Source organism: Lagopus leucura, unplaced genomic scaffold (genome assembly GCF_019238085.1).
Source record: "Lagopus leucura isolate 7727_CA_CO unplaced genomic scaffold, USGS_WTPT01 Super-Scaffold_100001, whole genome shotgun sequence".
Lineage (NCBI taxonomy): Eukaryota > Metazoa > Chordata > Aves > Galliformes > Phasianidae > Lagopus > Lagopus leucura.
Genome location: NW_024962262.1, coordinates 18851734 through 18857938, shown reverse-complemented (window position 1 = coordinate 18857938; position 6205 = coordinate 18851734).

Below are 6205 nucleotides of genomic sequence, written 5' to 3'. Positions count from 1 at the left end.
ATCCTTCAAAGTGATCCAGAATTACTATTTATTTGCGTTATGAGATATTCCAATCCATAGGAATTAAGAGGCACTTAGAGGTGGAGCTTTGGTGCAGAAGCTTCCAAAGAATGGAATCCTAACCATGTGAAGAAAATAATTTATCCTATCAGCAGAACGCTTCGCTGTGAGCTCAATTCAGCTGTTCCAGAGGGTGTGAAAAAGAGCACGTAAGATTCCTTTCCAATTCCTATGAACAGTACTTTTCTGCAGTAAGCAATGCACACATAAACATATATATTCAGTATTTTCATCTCTTTTTGTTTATTCTAGCTTTTTAAAAGGTACTGGCAAAGAATGGTTATCAAGAACACAGATGAATGTTTTTTCGATTTCCTATGTATGTATGTATGTAAAAAATATGGAATTCTGCCTGTTTAATTTGAGCTCTCTTTAATTAAATGTTTAAAAAGAAATTGTTGAAGTGTTTCCCCCATTATTAGTGGTCATTTTAAATATGGGGGCCTTTTTAGAAAAAAAAAAATAAATTAGAGGTAAAATATTTTGGTATTTCTTAAATTTGTTTAGCCAGTCTGTCAACATTTGTAATCAGTGTCTCCTTTCCCCAGTGCTTTGAGCACAGCACAAATAACGAGCTTGTTTCGGGTGTTTCACTAGAACATAAAGAGCAAAAAAGTCATGGAGACAAGCACAATATAGGATTTATTTAGGGAAAATAAATTATTCACTTGCTGCTGCATCACAGAAGTGTGAACTTTGAGCTAACCTAGTTCACCATACACATTCCAGCACTCCTGTCATTCAAGCTGACCAGCTGAGCAGTACAAAAGCTACTTAGATTTTGTTTCTAAAATCAAACTCTATTTTGCTATAGGAATAAGAGAATTTATCATTACTGTTTCAATATATCCTACTGCATTCAACTGATTTAAGCCGGAAATTTAGGAATATCAGCATGCAAAGAATTATTCTTATATAGAGAAAGAGAAGAATCATATAAACTACTGGGATTCTCATAGCTGCTGTAAGAGATAAACTAGTTCAGAAGATGAGAATCAAAATAGAGTAAAAATAACATTATAACTGAATCCAATACCGAGACAAACATTATTTCTGAAACAACTTTTATTCTTATGTTAGAAATTTTGATTTCAGCAATGTATTTGCAGAATTTTAAAACTGGCTTTCACACAGATGCCTATGCGCAAATGTAATTTTCATTGTTTATTATATCATACAATCTACCCTTTGTATTTACATACAGTACGTGGTTCCAAGCAATAAATAAAATATCTTCTAGGTAGTCAAAATTTTGCACTGCTCTGTAGAATCCTAAAGTGCAAGAATTAATCCTCAACTCCATTTCTGCATGGTTTCAAAAGAGCATTTAAATCCATTAACGTAAATCTGGATAACTGTAAATGACTGAGAAAAATGCAGAAAGTATGCAGAGGTGATGTACAGAAGCTTGGTAACAAATCACACATTGAAAGAGCACAGAGGGATGAACATTTCAAGTCTGACAGCTCTAGATGTACGAATAATTGCTACAGTAAAAGTAATTTTTCAGCTAGAAAGTAAGTGAAATGCTGCCAACATTCGTTCCTTTTTAATGCCAATTTATAGCCTAATTGCAGTGGTAAATCATAAGAGTTAGAAGGTAAAAGACTTGAGGTCAGCACTCTATTGACAACAGGATTGCTTGCCCCTCTGGAAGCTTTAAAACAGCGTCATACTAGGTTCATGCAACCCACATGAGGAAACAGTGTGGATGGAACAAGAGAAATAGGTTTGCTATTCTTAAACTTTTGTTATCCTATAGCCAAAGAAATATGGAGTAAAGTGCAGACAGGGTTTTCACTGCAAAAATAATGCATTAATTTTTGCGTCGTTAGAGTAATGAAGAATGTAAAGCAGCATGGACACTTATTTTTCCACAGGGCAGAGGTAGTCATGCCCACATTCTCAGGACGGGATAATTTTTAACGTGTCCTGTGATAAGCCAGCCCATTTCTAACAGTGTACAACATGCTCTCAAGAGCAGGTCCTTTTATTGCTCATACAACAGAGCACATGGACACACGGCCCAAGGACATAAATAAAAATAATTCAGCTTTGACTGTACTCCTGCAGTCATAGTGTTTATGCTAATCTGTTTCCATTAGGGAAAAGGAAAGCTTACAGTAGGTATAATCATCTTCAAGGGATCTAATTATTATGCAGATAACATGTTTCTGTATATTCTAAGGCCAGGTACCCGTGCTAAGATATCTAGAACTACGCTCTACATCTTCTTTGAAAAGGGAAGCACAGCTTGTCTTTAAGTCATGAATTTCTCCAGTAGTGTAAATATTAACTGATGGGCCTTAGGTGAATGAGTAGCTGTCTTCATCAACCACTCCCAATGAACCATGGCATTATAATTTGATCTCATTTATTATGTATTACTCAGGATTAGATAAATGGAGAATACTTTTTGAATTTGCCAGGTACAGCTGAGGTTTCTCCTCCATAGCTCCTTCAATTAATCACACATAGATGTTGACTTTATATTGCATTTTTAGTATAGTTATTTATAATTATTAAGATAGTTATTTATCTTAAAGCATAACATAGCTCATAATAAATGAACTGACTGTGTAAATTTGCATACAAAAGAGAGTTTTGAATATGCTAACAACCTTCTTATTCAGTGCATTTGACAAAGCATCTGGAGGAACTAGACAAAAAAAAAAAAAAAAAAACTACTAAATGTAGACTTTTGCAGCCCAGAGGAAAATAGAGAAGCGGTGCACTTAAACTGACTCTGGAATAGAAAATAAGGTATTCCAGACTTTGAGATTACTGGGTGACCAGTTTCAGTCTATTCCAAGTTTTATGAGATAAACAGATATATGGTTCTGTTCCTGCAAGTAACAGCTAGCACTAAAGCATGCTCATTGAGAACAAGTCCTGGAGGAAAAGAACATTTAGTTTTCATTAAATGGGCATTTCAGGGAATGCCTGGCTTTATGATTTGTACAGCTCCAAGTTTCTTTGGAGGCAGTTTGGAGAGCATGCCAGGAGCTCCCTGTTCCTCAGGTCCCGCTGCCAGGAATAGAGACATCAGTCCAGCTTCTCTGTTGCCAAGTCACTGCTCATCAGACTTTGTTAAACTTGTGCCTAAGGCAGGCTCTGCCCCTGATGCTGCCCAGGACATTCATTTCTATTCTACACTGGAAATACAAGTAGCTAATGCAGAGATTTTACTGAGAGCATTGGACTGCTTTGTTTCTGGGTTCTACTGTAACACATACCATACCAGTGTCAGCAGATGGCTTCTACACCCTACTTTAATGCACTTTAAACAGCATTTTAAAGATTTGGACAGGTAGTAGCATAACAAGCAAACTTTTCTTCCCTAGGTTTGGTTACTGCTATCTGAGTTTATGTCAGGTACGCTCTACTCTTCACCTGCCTTTATGTTCACACATGGGTTTGACAACCAGTCAGAGAGACGCTTTATCAAGGTACATCAGCTGGTTGACAGGGGATACCAATATCTGCTAGCAGAGCAGTTACATTCTCTTGAGTAATAGTCATCCTTCATATGTGGAAAAATATCAGAGAAAATTCACAGTAAGATCATTTGGTCAGCTGGGTTTAGGAGAGGTATGACAAAGTCGCATTCTATCTCAATTATATCCATATCTTTGTTTTCTTTAAGATAATTTCTATAGGCTATTTTTGGATTTTCCTAATATTTTAACAGGACAAAAGAAAACAAAGAAAAAAAAAAACAACACAGCAAGTAGTTACAGTAAGAAAAATTACATGACATGATGTAGAGCCAGGTACTCCCTGCCATACAGTCTCACTTGCAAATCCCTCTTACTGAAAAAAAAAGTTTTAACTCCTACTCTGAAGCAGAGACCTCTTATTGCCCTACCAATGTTCCTTGTGAGTGATGGTAATTAAGGAGATGACCATTCTAATTCTGAACACTAATACGCTTTGCCTTCACAGAAAAAGAAGCCTACTTCTATCATTAGCTTCACTTTTGCTAGGCCTCCTATTAAGCTGACTGTCCCAGCTATTGTTAATTTGCAGAAATGGAGACATCTTCGCTAGAAGATTCCAAATTAGAAGATGGTATCTATTGGATAACCTCACAGGGAAAGATTGTTCATTGTGTATGTTTCACCGTGTATGTTTCAACTGTTGTTTGAAACCTAAAAGTGACAGGTCTGGAACAAGTCAGAACTCTCTTTTTCACTTGCCCTATCACAAAATGATTATGGTTGGCTCAGAACTCTGGATCCATCTGGTCCAGTTCCCCTGGCTCAAGCAGGGATACCCAGAGCTGCTTGCCCAGGCCTACGCTTAGGAAGGTTTTGAGATCCACCCTGAGTCTTCTCCAGTCTGAATGGTCCCAGCTCTCTGTCTCCCCTCACAGAGAGATATTCCAGTATTCTAATCATTTCTGTGGCCCTTTATTAGACAATCTCTAGTGTGTCTATGTCTTCCTTGTACTCCAGAGCATAAAAATGGACCCAGCACTCCAGGAGTGGCCTCATCAGGCAACACTGCCTAATGCAGCCACGAACGCTGTTATCCTCCTTTGCAGCAAGCGCATATGGCTGGCACACATTCAACTTGGTGTTCAACAGGACACTCAGAGTTGCTTTCCAGCTAGATAGTTCCCAGTGTGTACTGGTGCCTAGAGCTATTCCTCTCCAGGAGTAGGTCTTTGAATTTTTTCTTGTTGGACTTCATGAGGTTCCTGTTAGCCCATTCTGTCCAGGTTTGTCTGGAAGGCAGCTGACCATGTGATATATCAACAACTGCACTCAGCTTTGTTAATGAGTTAAAAGTTTCCAGACTAGAAGGGCCGCAGCAATCTTCCCATAATGTTATGTGATATAAGTTCATCTGCACCCATGTACAGGCTTACAGACTACAGCAGGAGGGGAAGGTACAATACTTTCCTGCCAGACTACTGACAGGCTCATCAGAAGAGCACCAGGAACACAGCGGCAGGCAGAAACTCAAATTAAGAACTCATAATGAACAAAGACCTTTCCAGGTCTGTCCCTGTAAAGATCAGCCCCCACTGCTCAGGCCTGAAGCCCATCAAGATGAAGGAGTAGCTCTCAGGATCACCTTTCACACAAATGACGGTTTCTGTCTGGTGGTGGAACACAATATGGGCTGGATGAGAAGAGTTGTTACGGGATGGACTTGTTACCAGATGCATCAAAGGCAGAGAACCTGGGAGGAACAAGAGTGAGAAAGGAGCGGTAAGGGGATTAAAGGTTTGGTTAGACAAAGTGACAACTGTGCCAACCACTCCTGGGAAAGTGCTCTCTGGCACATGAGAATGGTTATGCTCTGAACCGAGATGAGCTTCCTCTTCTGTAGTTTTTTTGTTTGTTTGTTTGTTTGTTTAATATATTGCTGCACCTGTTGGCTGCCTGTGAACTGTGCTCCAGGCCTGAGTTCTATATATGCTTCTGTCTAGCACTTGCCAGAAAAGCTGCTTGATTCTCCCTAACTTAGTAAGCTGTACTTATGCTTACCTGGCAGCAGCTGCCACCTTCCTGATCCACGGAGGATTCCCAGGAAGTCTCATATCCCAGAACTTCAAGAAAAATCAAGGATGTTAAAACAAAAACAACCAAAAAAAAAACCAAAAAACCACCAAATAAACAAAACAAACAAGCAAAAAACAACAACAAAAAAACTGCCCGGAAACTGTTGCCTCTGTTGGCAATCTGTATTAGTTGAGCTCTGCAGTTTTTCATTTCTCCCAGGTAGTCATCCAGCATCTCAGGTGTGTGGTTAACCTTGTTATTTCTATTCTGTATGTTGGTCAGCTCCAACATTCTTGGATTAAACAATTAATTTAAGAGCAATAAGAACTCATCACCACTACTTTAGAAGAACTGAACAGTGTTTTTGGAGACATTCAGTAAAAACCTTTAGGATACGCATACCTCTTCAAAAAACAAAAGAGAAGTAATTTAGGATTTTCACCTAATATTTCACTCTATGCCAGTTTTGGAGAAATGTTATTTTTCTCTTTAAAACTTTTATGGATTTGTTTACACATCTCTGTTTCGTGATTTCTCATACCCGTGTAGGACGTGATTCTTTCTTTAAACTAGACAAGGATGGATTTATTTGTGAAAGTCAAGTTTCAAGCTAATTCAAGCTAAACCCTTAA